A 22,728-nucleotide genomic window follows, 5' to 3' on the forward strand; every position below is an offset into this window, starting at 1 on the left:
ATTTGGTTTGGTTTAGTTAGTTCCCACAGTTGTCGCGACAAATCGTGCTCAGCAAAGGAACATTACAAATATTACTTAACTGCAGCATTTCATAACTTGTCCACCTAAAATGCAATGGAGAGTATCTGAGGCGTCGAAAGAAATATTCTTATTCAAAAGTCGACGTCGCCGATCCGTGACCAGTTTTCAAGACTGTATTTATAAGTTATTTTGACTTTATGGCTTTATTATTGTCTGACTTAACTATTGCCGATTCAACTGTCGAATATAGATTGTGGCAATAACCGTGGAAATAAAAAACCAACACCTTATACATTTCAGTATGATAAAAATAGTGTACAGCTACTATTTTGGTTCGTCTGGCAGATACATAAATAAAATTGTAGGTAGGAAATGCACTTTATACTTATTTTCCGTTTGTCCACCACCACCGTCACTGAGCCGATACCGATAATTAATGACGTCGCCGAAGTAGCGTACGTACATTTACTATGGCTGCACGTCCGTCACCCGAGCAGCGTCATCCCGGCCGCCGATATTTCGAGTAGATCGGCGTGACCGCTAGATCGGCACCGAGATATTAACGGGCCGATGTGCCGGCAATATAAAACACGTTGGAACTTGTACATACACTGCCGTCACACGCGTTGCAACTGGAACAAAATAAACCGCCGATACGGTCGCGGTGGACAAACTATCGCCGTCACATCATATTAAAATCGGCCCGAAATAATCTCGTTCTCGGTACCGGCTCAGTGACGGTGGCGGTGGACAAACGGCCTTACTGTATTAGAAAATGAAAATTCCAAGAATACATTGTGTGATTAATAAAGCTATTGCTGCCACAAATATATTTTATATATTACGTACTATTATATTTATTTTTTATCGGGGACACAGATATACAGAGGAAACAATTATGTTTAATAGTGTCATAGTAGATGCCATTTCTAAAGAGTTACGCTATTATGTAGACATAAATAATATTGAATTTCATTAATATGCTATTTTTTGTGTAATGTTATAGATTGAAATAGTTTTTAATAATCCGCTATGTAAATAGCCATGTTAAATTAACATTTTTAATAATTATATTGGTATCAAAAGTGACCGATACGTGCATTAGTAAAGTCGAATAAATAGTACAAATAAACAATACCTGTTACGTACTTTTTTGTTTACGAGGGGGATACCTTCAAAAGGTACCCGACGAAGTGGGAGTGGCGTCGGGTGATGTGGGATTGTGGGAAACCCGTCCCGCCGGTGGCCGTCCTCAGCGCTTGGTGGAGAACTCTGGGATCTCCGATGGAACACAACCGGAGTCCTCCGAGCGCGATGCCCCTATCAGGCTCTGCCCTGGGGAGAGCAGTTTACGCACCTCCCACACACCTGGTGTTTACGACGTTATGCGGCCACACACACCACTGTCCTTCCCGGGATTGTTTGCTGGACGGTTCGAGCTCCCGCTCTTGCAATCTCGGAAGCCCTCTTTTAGTCGCCTTTTACGATAGGCCACGGCCTTATTCTAGTCCCGGGACTATAGGAACACCGCGCCGGGGAGCGTTATCTACGCCTTCGGCGCCTCCTTCTCCACGCGGATCGCGTGGTCGCAGTACGCGATTACGCTATTTACGCTCCGCCTGAACGGACCATCGCTGCAAGCACATTCCCCGGGGAGAGGTCCGGCTCTAAGTGCTGCACCAGGATCTGCCTGCCTGCCACGCTGGGCACTCCTCGAGCGTGTGCTGCGCAGAATCCTAGGCATGTCCACAATGGTGGCACTGCGCTGAGGCGTCCCTGCCTATTCTGTGCAGATACTCACCGAAGCAGCCAGGTCACCTGTTACGTACCTAAGAATCCAAATCCAACTTTAGTTCCTCTTTTATTCTTATATAAAAGTACTTAACTCAATAAGTTACAGAATCGTGATAGAAAGCGTTGAGAGAATCAGAATCATTAAAACTTTTAATAATCCGCCTGCAACTTCATAGCAAAAACTGTCGGTGGATCTCCTTTAAAAGAAACTGTGGGTATACAAAAATCATAATGCGGTTCAAAAAATATGAATTAAACAAACCAGTCCTATGATGAAACTTTAATCACCGTCGGTAACACTAAGAATAAAGTTTCGTTAAAATGTTAACGGTGTGTTTAAATTTTCTACGTATTTTTATGAAGCGTTACTCGAGAAACGAAGTTTTAATCTCCGGCTCATGCTTATGAGCTTATAGGGACTTCAACACATGTCTTCTTAAAGATGATAGCAGATCAAATCGTCTAAAATCTGTCATTGAAGCAGCGGATCTTCATATTCTTCCTCTCTCTGCTACACATTTCTTTCCCAATTGCTCTCCTTCTTTATTAGATTTAATGTTCGTATCTTCTCCTGAGAGCGTTCGGAAACATGGTCAATTTGCTGCTGACGGTTTCTCGTACCATGACCTGATTTATTTATCTTATAAACTGTCACCTCCTAAGGCTAAGTCGAGAATACTTCTTAAGCGCAATTTTAGTGGCATAGATGTGGAACAGTTTCGCCGCGATGCTGCGGAAGTTGACTGGAGTTCGGTACGCACTGCTAGCAGTGTTGACGAGCAGGTGGCACTTTTCACATCACTACTTATTCAATTATTGGATAAGCACGCGCCTGCTCGTCCAGTTCGTGTTAAGCACCTACCTGCTCCTTGGCTTACGGAAAACATTAAATTGCTAATTGCCAAGAAAAACAATGCCAAGTCGAAGTATAAGCTGAATGTAACAGAGGAAAATCTAGACAAATATAAAGCTGCCCGAAATCTCTGCAATAAGGTGTGTAGAGATGCACAACGACGCCATATCTATAACTCAGTTAAAAACCAAGACTCTGCTAAAGTCTGGAAATTTTTAAAATCGTTAGGAGTGGGAAAGTCACGCCAAGAGTGTCCGTCAAATTTAGATTTAAATCTGCTAAATCAGCATTTCTCCACTACTTCTTGCTTTGATAGTGCAAAAAAACAACAGACATTGAAGTATCTTTCTAACTTTGCCCCTCCTGGACATCCGGCATTTGGATTTCGCGCCTTCACTGATCGTGATGTTGAACAGAGCCTACGAACTATTCACTCGGACTCTGTTGGTTGTGACGGCATTAGTCGTAAAATGATCATTCCTATCATTGACATCATAACTCCTATTTTGACCTATATCCTCAATTACTCCATCTCGACATGCAGTTTCCCTCTTATCTGGAAAGAAGCTCAAGTTATTCCCATTCCAAAGAGGTCCAATCCCGTTAGCTTCTCCGATTACCGTCCTATATCCATCCTACCTTTACTGTCCAAAGTTCTTGAGCGTCTCGTACACCAACAACTCAGTTCCTTCGTTTCCAAATATAACCTTTTAAATCCCTTCCAATCTGGTTTCCGTTCTGGTCATAGTACGACTACTGCCCTGTTGCATATCACGGATGACATCCGCCGAGGCATGGATAACCAACGGCTCACAGTGTTAGTGCTTTTGGATTTTAGCAGTGCTTTCAGCACTGTGGACCATGATATCCTATTGTCCATTCTCCGCTCGTTCAACATATCTCCCACTGCGATAGGCTGGTTTCAAAGTTACTTGCAGGGTCGCCGGCAGCGTATACAGGTACAAGATGCTCAATCTGCTTGGTCTGATATACTTGCCGGGGTACCGCAAGGTGGCGTGTTGTCCCCTCTTCTTTTTTCGCTCTTTATTAACTCCGTAAGTCTCAATTTAACTTCTCTCTACCATCTTTATGCAGATGATCTTCAAATATACCAGCAAACTACATTAGGAGATCTACCTAACACCATCCACTCACTAAATAATGATCTTGCTCGCATTTTAGCTTGGAGTGATGCTCGAGGCCTTAAAGTTAATCCAAGTAAAACTCAGGTTATCATAATAGGTAGTTCTCGCCTATTATCTAGAGTAGATTTCAATGTGATACCTAATGTAAGTTTTAATGGATTGCGCATACCTTATAGCGATAAAGTTAAAAATCTTGGCTTATACTTTGACAAACACTTATCATGGGCACATCAAATTGATGAGGTAAGTAAGAAAATGTTTTCCGTGGTGGGCTCGCTCAGGAGGCTTCGTAACTTTCTCCCGACGGCGACTAAAATTGCGTTAACAAAATCCTTACTCTTTCCCATTCTCGACTATGCCGATGTTTGCTATCTTGATTTAACGGAAGAGCAACTTAATAAACTTGAGCGTCTTCAAAACTTGTGCATTCGTTTTATATTTGGGATCCGCAAATATGAACACATATCCGATTATCGAACTAAACTCAAGTGGCTTCCAATCCGACTTCGCCGGAATATGCATATTCTTTCTGCACTTTACTGCGTGTTGTTCAGTCCCAATACTCCTACCTATTTAAAAGATCGTTTTCAGTACCTTCACCTTTCTCATGATCACTGTCTTCGTTCCTCCATAAATCTCTCCCTTCAAACTCCTTCTCATACCACCTCCTTCTTCAAAAAATCCTTTTCTACTACTGCTGTTTCCTTGTGGAATAAACTACCTCTCCATATACGTCGTGCTAAATCGCTTGATACGTTTAAAAATGAAGTTATGAAATTCTATTCTAATCCATAACTTTCCCTCTTCCTGTCGTCATTTGCATGAGATATTATGATCCATTTCTTAAATCAATATTTATTCTCTTATGTGCTTTACTTTATTCGTCTGTGCTTGTTTCTGTTTTTTTTTTTTCTTTCTTGTTGTTTGATTTATCATTGTGTACTATATTAACTATGTTACCTTTCATATTCCTTCTCCAACTTCATACACACTTCCCACTTTCCTCACTATCTTCCTTACTTTTCCATGCGTAGGTTGTCTGGAAGAGATCGCTGCTTAGCGATAAGGCCGCCTATTGCATACGACTAACTATATAATTGTATATCATTGTTATGTTCTGTTGAAGTGTGCAATAAAGAATATCTATCTATCTATCTATCTATCTATCTTAAGCCAGCGAAATTTCGAATGAATCTATCAAGATATCATGGAGCTACTAAAGTACTAAAGAGGCTACATCATAAATTTGTTTACCATTTTTATGTCACGCACTTCAACACGCGTCATTAAACAAAAAAATCTTAATGCTGTTTTACTTTGATGATCGGTACACAATAATATCGTAACTCTATACGTCTAAAAATATTCTCCAACAATTATGTTGAAGGTGAATCTTAAAATAGTAAATAGAGTTACCCAAACAAAGATTATACACTAGAAATCAACTTAATGAAATAATTATTATATAATATGAAAAGGCAAGTACACTACAGTAGAGTTGGTCGTGCATTAGTGAAGGTGGTAAAACCCTCTGTGATTCATCTCCGGCGAAACCACCGCCACACCTATTTCTGCCCAATAACAGAGATGCCTAGCGCTGCTGTGCTCTGGTTTAAAAAGTCTGGTAATGAAGACATACTTTTCCCAGGCATTCCGGCATAGCATAGCGGCGTATCTATACTTAACCTCGAGTAGGAAACTAATGTAATCGGGGATTTTTTTATAATATAGGAGTAGCAGACGAGCATGCAGTCCACCTGATGGTAAGTGGCTACTGCCGCCCATGGTCATCTGTAATCAACCCCAGATAAGATTAAATATTCCTACCTGAGGTCGGCCACAGATGCGCCGCTACCCCTGAGGACTAAGCTGGAATGTCTCGGAAAAGTATGTTTCCGTTACCATACTCTTCAAAACGGAACACAGTAGTGCCTAACACTCTTGTTATTAGGCAGAAATAGGTGTGGCGGTGGTGCCGCCGGAGTCGAACCACAAAGAGTTCAGAACCTTCAAATTGCAGATGTCCATGCTCGTCTGGTACATTACAAAAAACCTTTGCTTTTTTCAAAAGAGTCGGAAGGTCGAAAGAAAATACTTGTTGCTTGTCTGAACGGGAATATCGAAATGAATTGTCGAAATTAAGTAAGTTGTTATTTCCCTGTGGTATATTGGTGAATAGGTACTTGTGGTTTAGAGGTAAGGCAATATTAAGTGGTAAGCAGAGTAGCAGTGTACTGGTATATGAGTAATGGCAAAATGGTCTACATATTGTTATTCGTAGCGTCTTATTTGAGTTTATTTTAAGTAATTTTACATGATTCATTAAACGTCTTTTGTTAGTTACTTTGTATATATAATAATGAAATAGATTGTATATATATTGTTAGTAATTATGGTAAGAGTAAGAAAATTTTATTATCAAATGCGGGTATTAACTCAAAGTGGGCGTATAAAAGGGCGCCCTAGATCGTCTACTGGGTAGTTATTATCCGATCTTTGTAAAGAACGTTATTCTGCCAGTTTTGTTGGTCATTTGCGTTTAATTGTTTTTCTGTTAATTTATTTTGAAAAGTTAAGGTTCTCGGCTTATAAAAAGTTGGTTTTTACATAATTTCCTGATGAGGTTCCTAACAATATGATATCATAATAATTATGATGAAGTCTTGCAATTAAATTTTGCTTACTTAACCTGAACCGATGGATCTTGATTTAGACATGATTAGCTTAGTGACGTCGGTTTAAAATTTCTAGAAATGGTTATAGCGTAGTAAATTTGGGGTCAATTCACGAAGAAATGTACCAGCTTTAAAACAACAAAAAGTTATGCAAATATTTTCCTTATTAACTCCCTTTTCCTCCAAAAATAAATGGGATATATAACAAATTTTCAATTGTCAGACTGGCAGTTTAGAACCGTTCAATCGCGTTACAAGAAGATAAAAATAAAGCAAATTTCCAAGACAGATTACTGTCTCAAAAGGGTCTATACTCCATACCTATCTTATCCGCTACAACCTTCCCGAATTCCCTATTCTGTATGAAAATATGAGAGTGCTATTGAAAATTTATATCCATTCATTCAGGTAACTTACGGTTACGGAAAAAAGATTTTGAAAATCTTTACGCTACGACGTGGATAGATATATCAGGGGTTGTTCAACCCTAAGATAAAAGACAATAGAATTTCCTGTATATAATCCTACGTTGAGTTATTTTTACGCTATGATATTCCGACAGATTTTCTACGAATATTTTAGATAAGCCTCCGGCTAAGAGGATTATGCAAACCCTTTCCATCTGTACATAAGAATAGCGATTAAGATTATGATATTATACTTTTTTAAAATACACTTTTATATGTAAAATTTATACAATACTACATGATAACCTTAAATTATTTTAAACTGCGAGTTATTCTTAAAAGTGTGTAGTACTTTCATTCCTTAATATGAATATGATCTGATGATTGTTTCTATAGTGTTGTTAATGTATGTACATCATGATCCACCCATCTAAAATATGCTGAGAAATTAGAAGTTGCAAGCACCGAATTAAAACTATGTGGGTAACATTAGGTATATATATTTTTTTACTTTATGGGCTCGAACACAAAACTGCGATGCGACGCGATGCGAATTCGCAACGCAGAAAATTGCGATGCGAATTGCTGCGATGCGATATCGTGCGGCGTAGCGTCTCTCAGGGTGACCAACAACAACAACCACTGTGCGATGCGAATCAATTCGCAAGTTCTTGCGATGCGTCGAGGGAGCTCGCAGATTTTTGCGATGCGACGTCGCATCGCAGTTTTGTGTACGAACCCTATAGTATAGTGAACCTTTATAGTGTTATATCTTTCGTTAAAACTATTTTTATAGCTACAAAAATACCTCCTTTTTAGGGTTCCATACCCAAACGGTAAAAGGAAACCCTATTACTAAGACTTCGCTGTCTGTCCGTCTGTCCGTCTGTCCGTCTGTCACAGGGATATATCTGCGGAACCGTAATAGATAGACACATGAAATTTTTACAGATAATGCATAACGGTAGCCGCTAAAACAACAAATACTAAAAATAAAATAAAGGTAAATAAATAAAATGAAATAAATGTATTAAAAAGGATCTCCATACAACAAACCTGTATTTTTCGCCATTTTTCGATCTCTCTGTTAAACCGTACTAGGAAGACGGTTGAAATGTTTACAATCCGTTTACTACTATAACTGGTATTATAATAAATAAGAAGGTAACAAATGAAACATAACTAAGTATTGTTGAAATAAATAAAATGAATAAAAACAATGAACATTTGGTGGTACGGAAGTCTCCATGTGCGAGTTCGACTCGTACTTGGCGAATTATAAACATCACATATATCAAGTCTCAAGAGACATAAAGCTTGATATGAATGCTCCAATAGCAAAGAGTGCGAACACATCACGTTGTATTATCATAGTGAACTCATCTCTTTAATACTATTCGAGACTCAAATGAGTTTCTAACAATAATATTCTGATAACACAACAAAAACACAGTAAATGAAGAGCAACTTATTTCTACTTTACTTAACCGCTCCATGGGAAACTCATAAACGTTAACCGACGGTAATATAGATAATAAGAGCACAAAAATTGGATAGACGTTACAGTGGTATTATATGGACAGTCGTAGTAATAAGTATAATTATAGAACTTCGCAGGTGGACCCCTTGTCGTTCGACGCCGGAGGCACTAACTCTATATCTATTTCGGACTATAACATCAGTTAAATGCTACTGTGTTCTACTTTGAAGGGAATAGTAAGGGATATATACTTATGCAAGGCGTTCTAACTTCGTCTTCAAGATAACAAGGAATCTGAAATCAACCTCAGATAGACATCAAAATATATCTGGGGTTGATTATGTCATGTCAATGAGTGGTAGAAGCCATTTCGCTCGTCTGCTATTCTTATCTTATATATAAAAAGTCTCGTGTCACAATGTTAGTAGCCATACTCCTCCGAAACGGCTTTACCGATTTTCATCAAATTTTATATGTATATTCAGTAGGTCTGAGAATTGGCTACTATCTATTTTTCATACCCCTAAGTGATAAGGGTTGTTCACTCTTAACATTTTTTTATTTACATGCCAACACAATGTTTGCCGGGTCAGCTAGTATTATTATAAAAATAGACGAACTGCAATAATAAGCAAGCATAATATTGGTCAGATGCGTTGTTACCTCTTAATACTTATTTGAAAAGTAGTATTACATATACTATTGACTACTATACATTCTTCAAAGGAGATCACAGCTTACACTACTGTATAAAGGCACAAATTACTTCTGAATAAATAAATCTATATCACAAACATAAAGTTCTAAACAAGATAGGTCTTAATATCACAGCTTAATGAAATTCAAACTCTAGTTAATGTTACTGAAACTGAGCGGAGGGGCTGTTTCGAGCATAATAATTTCCATATGTAAATAGCCCTAGCTAAACCAGTTCAGCAGACCTTGGCATTTTAACTAATTTCTGTAATATAAGCGTACAACCTCGCCAATTTCACAGATAATAGCAGTAATAGCTTAATGCTATTTCTCTGTAAAGGTACGTACATTTCAAAAAGATAGTAACAACGTATTAAAAGTTTATATAGTCGTTAGTTATATACAAAAAAGTGCCAAACTATCCAATGTAATTATTATTATACGTAAGTGTTATTATCGCTAGTGTAATTATTTATCATAAACGCAAAGTGGAAGTCGATTGCTCGTTTAATCATGCACATTTCATAAATTGATACTGCAATCTATTAAAAAAATCTAATTGAGGCAGAACTGAAGTCAGGAGATTAGATCTGATATCACAAAAGTTGGAGATGACAAAATAGTTTCACAGCGATAAACCACAGGATGAAGCCGAATTAAAACTACTGAATAGAATGTCACCACTAAACTTAATTGACACACGTTTTATCATTGCCAAAATTCGATTTAAAAAAAACAACTTGACTGGTAATCATGCAGAGTAGAGGCCCTTTAAACATCATCATTCGAAACTTCTAATTAAATAAATGTTACCAAAAAATCGGTCGATCATCGGTAACCCATTATTATTCTTATGCTGAGAAATACTACTCTTTTTTAATACAGGATTAGCAGAGGAGCATTCAGTCTACCTGATGGTAAGTGGTTGCTGCCGCTTATGGATATCTGTAATCAACCCCAAGTAGCATTCACCATCAACCCATTTTTGTCCCAGTGCTGGGTACGGGTCTCCTCTCAGGATGAGAAGGATTAGGCCATAGTCCACCGCGCTGGCCAAGTGCGTATTGGTAGACTTCACATACGTTTGAGGCTTCCTCACGATATTTTCCTTCGCCGTTTAAGCGAGAGATAATTAATTTCTAATACGCACATAACTTTGAACAATCAGAGATGCGTGCCTGGGATTTGAACTTTGGACCCCTCGATCGAGAGGCCGAGTTTCTTAACTATTAGGCTATCACTGCTAATAGCATTAGATATTCCTTTCTTAGGTCGGCCACAGATGTGCCATTACCCCTGAGGACTAAGGTGAAACGCCTCGGAAAATTACGTCTCCCTTACACACAACGCTGCTGTTGTTGTTAGGCAGAAATAGATGTAGCGGTGGTGCCGGAGACGAACTGCAAAGGTTTCTATCACCTCTCTATAAGTTGTAAAGACTATAAATACTTATATACTCTATAGTGCTTCTCCAAGCTGATTGCCGGAGACCTAGAATTCCTGGAAAACAATTTATTTAATTAATATTATCGATAAATACCCATAAATAAATTATTTATTGTAAATTCTAAATGTAGCTATTAATTTCAAATTTCCTAATGTATTATAAATCTGGTTTGTATATACAAACATAGATATACAAACAAACTATTACAATTAAACAAATCCATCCTCTTACCACCACTGACGTCCCAAAGTCGTCCAAGATAGATTACTTGTTACCCAACCCTTTTAAAGTTATAGGCATCGGGTATGGTATATATGGGTATAATCAGTATATTAGTATCACTCGAAGATATTCAAGAATATAACATTGTAAATGTATATAAAAGTAAAGCGATGCTCACTTACTTACTTACTGACTAATCATTAAATAGCCTATACTAATTGAATGTAGAGTCATACAATTTAGATAATAGATTTATTTTTTTATTGTTATTACTCAAAATGAAGGTATTCAAATTTCAAATAAATAAATCTATCAATGTTTTACATCTTTGCAAGAAAAGAATCGGCGTAAGTATTCCATTTTTTAAAGACTTCGTCAATAATAAAACTTGAATTCTAAATTCACTGCAAATAAATGAACAAAGAAGATTTAAGTCACATAGTACTTCCTTTATTTATGCCCAGACAGCGGTAGGTGCGACATCTGTCGAAAATTTTTAAAATTATTGTGATGCTCTGTTCGCTACTCAGTTGATAACATGACTGATTCAAGGTAATTTCAAAAGATGGCGCTTTCCACATAAATAGTGTACTAAAACAGGTGTAAGAAGGGACATCTCTTGATAATTTAAAACATTACTTGAACAGGGTCTCTCACGGAACAAAAAAACTATCATTGTTCCGTGGGGTCTTTATATAACTTACCCAACTGTTTTCAAGGTTTTACAACAGATGGCTACACAAAAAATATGTTAACGCCTGATGCTAGAAATAAATAATAGGGATTTTAAGAAAAGGTTATGAAACGTCCGTGGATTTCATTAAAGACAAGCAAAAATTACGTCATGATTTCTCTTAGAATTGATTAGGGACAAAAATTTGGAAACAAACTTAAAACTATTTTTATAGAGCTTATAACTCTTTGTTTGCTAAAACACGGCTTTAAAAAAAATAACAAAAAGATCTATTTTTTTTAATCTTAAATATTTTGCATAATATTTATGGGTATCAGAGCAATATTTTACTATGAATAAAAGGTAAGTATATATAATAAAACAATGGTAAAAAGATTTTTCACGAATTTATTATAATAAAATTTAAAGTACATAGAATTTTAACTAAAAACATATTTTACGTGGTAAAAGTATTAATCAAGCAACATCAACACATTACTGTCCCACTGTTGGGCACGGTCTCCTGTTAGAATGAAAAGGATTAGGCCACAGTCCACCGCGCAGGCCAAGTGCGAATTGGTGACTTCACATACCGTTGGAAAGTTTTTTTATAAGATTTTTCAGTTATTCAGGTTTCCTCACGACGTTTTCCTTCGCCGTTTAAGCTAGTGATAATAAATTTCTAATACGCATATAACTTTGGTAAATCAGAGGTGCGTGCCGGAGATTTGAACCTTGGACGACTCTATCAATAGGCCGAGTTTCTCAAACACTAAGCTTTCACTAACTATTAATAGGTAAGATTGTACTGGCATATTTGCCATGAAACTTCATAACTGCCAATTTGTGCTCCGATGCCCATGATGCCGAATATTTCCTTACTCAGAAGTAGTTGATTACAAGAATTGTTAGTCAGATGGATAACTATTACATACCAATATACAAACTAGGTCCAACTATTTAATCTTTCAATTTAAATTGATATATAATTACGAAAAATGTTGCTAACCAGCCGATGAACTGAAACAATAATAGATATCAAATAATACAAACAAATATTGTAATAAAAGCAGCTAAGTTTACGGCTGCTTCAAATGCTGCTGCAATATTGTCTCACTTTTTGTAGTTCGGGTCTGATCTCAGAGTGAGAGGGGGTAGGCCACAGTCCAACCCATTGTTTAAGTGTAGACAATTACGTGCGAAGTGTTGCGTGTATGTTTGCTCAAGATGTTTCGTTCACCGTTATAGCAACTGATAATTAATTTACACTTAATTTTGGATAATAAATGGTGCCTGACCTTCGAAGCCCGAACCTGACTGTGAGATCGAGCTTCAACTACATAAGTAAATAGAAAACATACCGCAGAGTAAAAATTCCGTGAAACTTCAACCACACCATACGGCTTATATAATCTTTCGTTATGTTCCGTACTCGTGGAGAAGAAGATCAGTGTCTCTGACATGCGATCTCGTGCCGACTCTGTTGAGCACAACATCTCACTTATCAAAACCCGTGTTGTCATTAGCTGCAACAGCAAGAAAAGTGTGTTTTCTCTTAAGTTTATCTTACCTTAAGCGCTGTTACGCACTACCGGTTTGCCGCCTAGGCGGTTGCTATCGCGGTTACTACAGCGGTTGACCGCTACGGCGGCCAACCGCGATGAAATCGCGTAGAGTGGTTGGACCGCTCGAAAACCTGCTGGCTCCATTAGCGAAATGGACGCCATCGAAGTAGCTTGTGTTATCTATTTTAATTACCGAAATCAATTAAAACAGAAGAAAAATAAAAAACGATACTGGATTCACCCTTTACTGGAAACACGCATCGAATGTGGTCAGTTTGCTATTGCTGCAATTTGTTTGAGAATTTTTCGACTATGTTAGAATGAGCGTTTCGTCGTTTGAAGAATTACTCAAAGTTTTATATCACGCCATCAAAGAACAAGATACTAAATATAACAAGATACAAACTCTTCGGCGAGACGCCGCAAACTGAACCGCCAGTGCGTATAAACAAGAAGGCGGCCTGTCGCGAAGCGGGCCGCGCCTCTGCATTCAACCGCCGCGATTGTAAGTTCATGGCGGTTAAGTGCGTACAATCACTGGCGATTACATAAAACTGTAGAAGTGGCTAACACTTCGATCACCAATAGGAACTTAGTGATCGAAGGGCTAACCGCTAGTGCGTTAAGGCGCTAACGTTTACCTTAACAGCAAAGTATGTTTTGTTTCAAAACCTTTTCATTTATCTTCTAGTAATAAGAAGTGATTGGAAGAACATTAATGAACTAGAGAACTTTGTCATGACTATCTTGGTATTGTTATTTTAACATCATAGTATTTTATATTATAATACCTGCTACTCGCCCGTTGCAGTAGTAAAATTCAAAATTAATCATCAAAATAACACGGAATCATATAAAAATATCACTGAAATGCGTATGTTCCTCTAAACTTAATTGGTATATGAGTAAATTGGTAGCGGAAGTATAGATAAACGAAAAAACACAAGACATTGAGTTAAGATGAGGTCATCTTTTATCATGTGTTGTAACATCTTCAAGTTCTCGAATTTTGTTTGATTGTTATTAAAATAATGATTGCTTACCTCTCGATGAGTTTCATGACACGGCTCAACAAGCATTACGATGACTGTAACTATGTGTACGCAATGTGATGAGTACGCTGGGATTATGGCACTAGGTGATTTATCTAAAGAAAATACCGAAATATTGAGTATTTATATAATAATTACATAAAAGATGCTAGAAACTTTGTGGTTCAATTTCGCAGGCAGTGTCATCTATTTCTGCCGGATAACAACAGTGTTAAGCGCTGATATGCTCAGCTCTAAAGGGCGTGATGAGGGAGACATCCAAGGCATCCGAGGCATTTCAACTTAGTCCTCAGGGGTACTATTTATGACCAACCTCAAGATGAAAATTAATCTTAATTGGATTGATGGCGGTAGTAGCTACATAACATTAAGTGGGTTGCATGCTCGTTTTCTACTTCCATATTACAAAATAAATAATACGTGATATTCTCATATTATACATTAAAGAATATTTAATGTCATATGTATCAAGACCCACGTTTAGTCACAGTTAAATATTTTGACCACAATAAATAGCATTTAAAGGTGGTAGAACCCTTTGTGGTTCGACTCCGGCGGCACCACCGCCACACCTATTTCTACCTAATAACAGCAGTGTTAGCGCTGCTGTGTTCCGGTTTGAAGGGTGTGGTAAGGGAGACAGACTTTTCCGAGGCGTTCCAGCTTAGTCCTCAGGGGTAGCGGCGCATCTGTGGCCGACCTCAGGTAGGAATATCTAATCCTATCTGGGGTTGATTACAGATGTCCATGGGCGGCAGTAGCCACTTACCATCAGGTGGACTGCATGCTCGTCTGCTACTCTTATATTATAAAAAAAAAAAAAAAAAAATTTCGAGAGATTATTTCTAACATAGGTACTCTCCATTTTAGTTTATTGTATCTAATACTACTATGCTATGAAATATTTACCTTTATTATAATATGATGTTTTGCTGTAGTACACACATAATATAAACCTTAAAGTGAAATTACAGAACAAAATAACAATCGTGCCGCCCTCCGCCATATTGACTTGTTTGCTTAAATCTACAAGGGATATGTAAATTTTGCAAAATCGCTTCATTTTGTCAATAATGGCCGAATTACTCCCTGTTTTACTTCCTGGAAGGATAATAAATAAATAAAAAATAATTATGTGCAAAACTTAAACTGAACTTCTTGCTATATACCTATCACAGAAAGCCTTAGTTTGAAGTGTGTGATAAGGGAGACATCCAACTTAGTCCTCAGAAGGTAACAACGTATCCGTGGCAACCTTGGGTAGGACTTAAAAAATTAAGTCCTTAGATAAATATCTAGGATGGGTCCATGGATGGCAATAGCCACTTACTTTCTTGTGGATTGTATGCTCGTTTGCTACTCCTATATTATTTTAAAGATCAACAAATAGTTTCCAGTTCTCCAGTTGCATTTTTTCAAATTTTGGTTTGATACGCTGCCCCGTATTTGAATAGTTGCAATAATAATTATCCTAACTTATACACGCTAGCAGCAATTAGAATACATTGTTTGATAAAATGATAATGTTGGACACGATATGTTATTTATATATTATATTGTATAGTTCAATCGACAATACTTTATAAAATAATTTATAACAACCAACCATCCAATAACATGCGATCGTGTAGTTGTTTGATGCATTTATTCAAGGACTTGAAAGAGCAAGCTATTGTTGTCAGCACAAATATAATTTGCAATGCCAAGAGACACGTTACTATGGCCTCCATGTACAAGATTGTGTACATTGACTGAACTATCACTGAAACAAATATAGCGAATCGTATATTTAAACTTTATTTTAACTATTATGTACTAACTTATGGTTCATGAGTAAGCTATCTTAAAAGGACATGGCTCTTCCCTAGAACTATATTGCCGCTATCACTGGTATTCTATTCATTCTATACATCGACGGGTCCTACGTAAACTGGTGCAAGTGCGTTTTCACAACTTTACAGCAGAGCAATTTGAATGTTCTAATGCGTGTAACTTTAACATTATTCACGTATAATACAGTTTTTTTCAAAAGGATTCAATTATACCATTTTAAAATTTTAACTATGTACGTTGAAAAAATTTTAAAGTTACACGCATTAGAACATTCAAATCGCTCTACTGTAAAGTTGTGATAACGCACTTGCACTAGTTTACGTAGGACCCGTCGACATAATTATCTTTATCTTTCGAATTCAATCCTTATACGATACCGACAACAAACGTGTGAATAGCTATATTTAAGGCTAATAACACATAAAATGTAGCTTGAATTATTTTTGAACTTTTATCATACTCTATTATCTAGTAAAACTTCGAATTATTTACACAGCAAAGTCGAGTACGTACTACTCTTCCGAAGGTGTATTATTTCAATAGCAGCGACGATATATTTCGCGCTGCATGCAGCAAACACGCCTATCACACCCACTGCTAACTTAATAGTCAACACCTTCTCCAGTCCTTCAGGAGTTGCTTTATTCTCAATGTTTGCATCTATCTGAAATAAAAAAGTAATTAAGCTTAATACTTTTAGTAATGAAGAAATTTTATAAGAGAAGAAAAGCGTTAAAATTAAATTGTGAAGGTACATAAATGAAGACCCTAGTAGGGTCTGGAAATTTCTCAAAACATTAGGAATTGGGAAAAAACCTTAAAATTATCATCCAAACAATTTAGACTTAAACGATTTAAATCGTCATTTTTCTGCCACTTCTTGCATCGATAGCAAAACAAAAGATCATACTCTAAATCACTTATCACATTTTCCCAATTCAAATTCTCCTTTATTTTCTTTTAGTCAATTTTCGGATCGTGATGTGGAGAGGGCGATACTCTCTATTTCCTCAAATGCGGTCGGTAGCGATTGCATTAGCCGTAAAATGATCATCCCTCTCCTCGAAATACTCCTTCCTACTATTACCTTCATGGTAAATAGTTCCATCCATAATAACACATTCCCTTCTTCTTGGAAAGACGCCAATGTTATTCCTTTACCCAAAAAATCCAACCCATCCGACTTTACCGATTTCAGACCCATATCCATACTTCCTTTCCTGTCTGAAGTCTTAGAGCGCCTCTTCCATCAACAGCTTAGCTCCTTCCTTGCCACTCATGCTCTTTTAAATCCTTTGCAATCCGGTTTCCGTCAAGGACATAGTACGGCTACTGCATTGCTAAAAATAACCGACGACATACGCATGGGGATGGATAATCAACAGTTGACGGTACTAACGCTGCTGGATTTTAGAAATGCCTTTAACACTGTTGATTTTGACGTCCTCTTGGGGTTTTGCGTTCTCTCTACATATCTCCGACGGCAATTGATTGGTTTCGTAGTTACTTATTTGGGCGCCCGCAGCGTATTCAAATTGATGACAATTTTTCCAATTGGTCGAGTACAACTGCCGGAGTACCTCAAGGTGGCGTGTTGTCACCCCTCCTTTTTACTATTTTCATTAATTCTATTAGTCTTCACCTAACTTCTCTCTACCACCTATATGCAGACGATTTGCAGATTTACAACCATGCTAGTCTGAGTAACTTGCAGAATGCCATTAAGAACACCAACTCCGACCTGACTTGTATTTCAATTTGGACTAAAACCTATGGATTGAAATTAAATGCTGCTAAATCTCAGGCCATTATCATAGGGAGTCCGCGTTTGGTTTCAAGAATTGACTGGTACCAGGTACCTCCAATAACACTGGATAACAACGTCATCCCTTACAGTAACGTGGTTAGAAATTTAGGTATCGTCATAGACCAGCATCTTTCGTGGACACCACAGATCACTGAAGTCAGCAAGAAGCTCTTTGCTGCAGTGGGCTCTCTTCGTAGATTGAAAAATGTGTTACCTATTCCCACTAAAATTACGCTTGCGCAGTCTCTACTTTTACCAATACTTGACTATGCCGATGTTTGCTATCCTGACATTACTGAGGAGCAACTAAATAAGCTTGAGCGTCTTCAAAATTCATGTTTGGGTTACGTAAATATGATCATGTTTCAGAATATCGTGCTAAGCTCAAGTGGCTCCCAATTCGCCTTCGCCGTAATGCTCACATTTTATCACTTCTATATTGTGTACTATTTAATCCAACTTCTCTTCCATACCTCAAGCGGCGATTTCAGTTTCTCCATCTGTCCCATGACCGATCCCTTCGCTCCACCGAAAACCATGCTCTCCTTACTCCATTCCACTCAACATCCTACTACAAGAAATCCTTCACAGTTTTAGCTATCCGTCTATGGAACTCTCTTCCTGTATCTATTCGCAATGCTCCATCCCTATGCTCCTTCAAAAATCTAGTAAAATATCATTATCGTCAGCTCTAACTCTATCTCTGTTTCGTTTCTCTCCCATATGCTCTTGCTATGTGTAATTTTATTTCTTTGTTTATTTTTCTGTCACAACTCTGTTAAATCTAGCTCCTTTCTTTAAAATACGTATGTCTTTCATTAATTTGTTCCAAAATTTGTATTTTATTCCTTACAACTATTATTTGCACCCTTCCTCTTATTCTATTTCTTGTTACTGTAACTCCGCACCTGTAGGTTGCCTGGAAGAGATCACTGATTAGCGATAAGGTCGCCTATTGTATTTTTAAAATTATAATTTTCCTTGTGTATATTTCTTTTATGGGTACAATAAAGCATAGTATTATTATTATTATTATTACATCAAAGGTACGTAGAGCTTTTAACTAAAAGCATATAAGCCACAGGTATATAGCCTATACATATAACGTCATATTTGAAACTCGAACAAGATTGTGGGGCTCATATTAGACACGCTGTTAACATCGTTATCCAAGAAAATATATTGAGCGCCGACTTCAGAAATATGTACTAAACCAATATTTATTTCAATTATTTTTTACTTTGTAGTGACATAGAAGTCGGTTGTATTTTTTTGTTATAAATTTTTAAGATGGTAGGATCTTTCATCGTGGAACTCCGACGGCACTACCGCCACATCCAATCCTTAATAACAATCGTGTTAAACCCGGCTATGTTCCGGTTTGAAGAATGTGGTAAACGCAGACCATGGGTACAAAACAAATACCTACAGGTCTGTGGTGGTAAGTAATACATATTAGAGGCGTTCCAATTTAGTCCTTTTGGGGTAGCAACGCATCTGTGGCCGACTCTAGGTAGGGCTCTTATCTAATCTGTACCCTTATCATGAGTTTCCAAAACATCCCAAAATTGTACGTTACGTTTACTAAATCCATTATTCTGTTCCGTTTGCTTCAGTAGACTGTAAACGTAACAATAAGTACACTTACTTATTGTTACGTTTACGCAGTCTTTTTGTCTGCTTCACATGTAATAAAGAGAGACAAAACATAAAGCCCCAATTTGTCAATTTAGACATTTAATGTTACGTTACTGGCACTATAGTTCTGATAAAATCCGCTAGGGGCGCTGATTGGAATTATACGTAAAAAAAATACCAAAACAGTCATATTTGTCAAAACGTAAAAACTCATGGTAAGGGTAGGTACTAGGTAGGTATGGTACTAGGTAGGTATGGTATGGTGAAGTCCACCTACTTCATACTCGTTTGCTACTTCTATATTATAAAAATAAATACCTAGTCATCAACATTTTATGGTTGGAATCAAAAATAGTGTAACAACCTTTTCAATTTCTTTAAAATAGTGCATGAGACGTCCCAGCCTGCCTGGCCCGTAGAATGCGCTCACGATGAACACGGCACACAATAACAAAAAACTTGGTATCAACGATATTAAGGACGATGTGGTGTGCACCCATAGTGATAGATTCGAATTGTTAGCGAAGTGGTAGACGTCGTACGACATGCCGGTGAAAACGAGCATACCTGCGAAGATTACAACAATCTATACATATAAATAAAATTAGAGTGTCTGTTTTTAATATTGAAATAACCGCTTTTTACTACATGCATATGAATATACATTATACGTATGGTTCATACACCAAAATAACATTTTTTACAATTCATGTCCGTCTGTCTGTCTGTCTGTTTGATCTGGTTAATCTCTGAAATGGCTGGACCGATTTTGACGGGACTTTTATTGGCAGGTAGCTGATGTAATAAGGAGTAACTTAGGTTACTTATATTTTAAAACTAGCTGTGCCCCGCGGTTTTCTTTTTAACGCAGGTGAAACCCCGGGGCACAGCTAGTTGTACATAAATTGAAATGATAAGTTATTGATTCGTGGAGATCTAAACAGTCGTATTGAATTCACAATGCCAGCATTGTAAATGATTGAAGAAGCTCCTAATTGAAATAATAAAAATATATATTATCCTGAGTAAGCGTAATCAATGAACGATTCAAATAATACCTATGGACACGTTTAAGCCCCCAGCTAATATCCTAACCCATTATTTTCATTACGCCGCAATCGTTTAAATAATCATAGTAAGTTAATATTTAAGCTCATTATTATGTCATATAAACACAAAAATCCCGATTAAAAAGCAAATAAATAAATAGCAACTAGTTACCTGCTAAGGTAAGGACAATACAGTTTATGATAACATATCGTCTGGAGACGTGAACGCTGTACAAGTGGCGCCGTCGTTCCAAACTTACGGGTGCGACGCAGAAAGCACGCGACATTCGCAGCAACCAAACTGTCGCACCGTGCACGCGGTAGTCGCAGCGATTCGTCCATTGCTCCGTTTCGACTTTCTTTGGCGACATCGATGACATTTGGGGACTCTAAGTTATTAATTATACATTTTGAATTCCTGTAACATGTTTAAAATAAAAATACGTTTTTACACTCATAGTCCCATATTATTCTTCCTGTGTCACACAACCTAGATCAAGAAAAATATGTAAATATACCATTTAAATATCTACTTGGCCAAAAATCAAACTCAGACCCTACTGTGTGTTAGAACATGGTAACCACTGCGCCACGCGCATCGTCAATATATGAACATTGAAACTTGGTTTTTAATGATTAAAGTAGAGTTACGGTACGATACTGTTACGGTACGTTACGGTATGGTACTTGCATTTTAAAATTTCAAAGCATGTATATAAAGTTTTATGTAACACAAAACCATACGTTTTCGACATAAATATACAGCGTACACTATGAAAATAGTCATAAAAATGCATATCTACTAAAGCTACTTATTATTTCTAACAGATTATTATCATGTCAATTTAGGTCACACAATAAAGCCATTTGTCATTAAAGCAAATAAACATTACAAATTCAAATAAACCTTTATTTGATGTAGTCAACATTTATACCAAGGAAAAAGTTGTCTATATACGTATAACCTACCCATTTATTTTCGACTGATTACACTTTTTTTCTACTCTACGTTTATAAAGTAGATCTATTTGTAGAGAACTAGTGGTATTTTGCGGTTTCATCCGCAATAAAAGAGTGTCTAATGTGAGACAAACTAACCAAGAGATTCCTTGTAACCTTTCTGTTCTATTCCGCCTCTTTTCCGCGCCCCTTTCCTATCATATTTTTTATGAATTATATATTTTAACTGCAGTCTCTTTGCGATTTGTGTAGGTCTGGTACGTATGACAGTAAAAGTATGTATTAACGATAGGATCCAAGTGGTATGTATGCGGATCAGATCCGCATGCGAACCAAATCCGCGTGATATAGGAAAATGCCCCTGATTAATTATTTAGGATTGTGATACATATTTACGAATGATAGTGGTAAAGTCTAGTGATTTGAAATTCAACTACTCAATATTGGTCTAAGATCCCTATATAAGGTGACCTTCACCGAAGGGTTGGTGGTACGTTAATAACGCACGCAATTTGTGTTTGGTTAGGTACTTTAGGAGACAAAGAGTAACGTAAACTTATACGGAAAAATGGACGGTTCCTATGGAATAATATAATCATTGTATCCTAAAGGAATCGTATATTTGAATGGAGTTTATTTACGCGCTAAATAGAGTGTTAGTGTATATTTCTCAAGAAAGCTTGACCAACTTAGGTATGAAAAAAATACATTTAAAAAATCTTTTAATAATTAAATATTTATGCTACTTTATCTTTAAAATGGTGAAAGGTACAAATTAGAATTATTTGTATTATGTCATGTAATGTTCTGCTAGTTATTTAAACAAATTGTAACATCATTTTAATAAATAAAAACATATTTTATAAATTAATATGAATTGATTAGCAAAATATTTAAAATTTTCAATTGAAATCCGTATGAATATGATTTTATAAATCATTTATCATACTTGTCCCACCAATTACAGCAAAGGTCCATATGAATAGATGAGTCCAATATAAAAGGCTGCTGAAAAAGATTGTCCCATAAATTTTATTCGCGACTACACGTCGGATAAGTGGGGTTTATTTCCAAAGATATCGAACTTCGGTCGTTCTAAGTTTGGTTCATTCCGAAAAGAAGGAGAAACGTGCTCTGTAGTGTGTGGAAAAGGAAATAAACTTTATCGATAGATTAATTATAATATATCTCTGACACCCTTAGAATCTTAGAGTCTTGATATAATATAATATTAAACAGTCCGTATTTTGTATCCTTTTTCATGTCTGAGAGACATTAAATGTGTTTTTTTTGTATATTTTATAATTAATATTATCTGTGCTCAAATATATGTGCATGTAAGCCCGTAAAGGATTTAAATAACTATAGTTCAATAAACTAAAAAACACGCTTTTATGATAAAATCGTGCTT

Source organism: Epargyreus clarus, unplaced genomic scaffold (assembly GCF_041222505.1).
Source record: "Epargyreus clarus isolate Ecla_fem2 unplaced genomic scaffold, WU_Ecla_fem_2.2 ptg000023l, whole genome shotgun sequence".
In the NCBI taxonomy this organism is placed as follows: domain Eukaryota; kingdom Metazoa; phylum Arthropoda; class Insecta; order Lepidoptera; family Hesperiidae; genus Epargyreus; species Epargyreus clarus.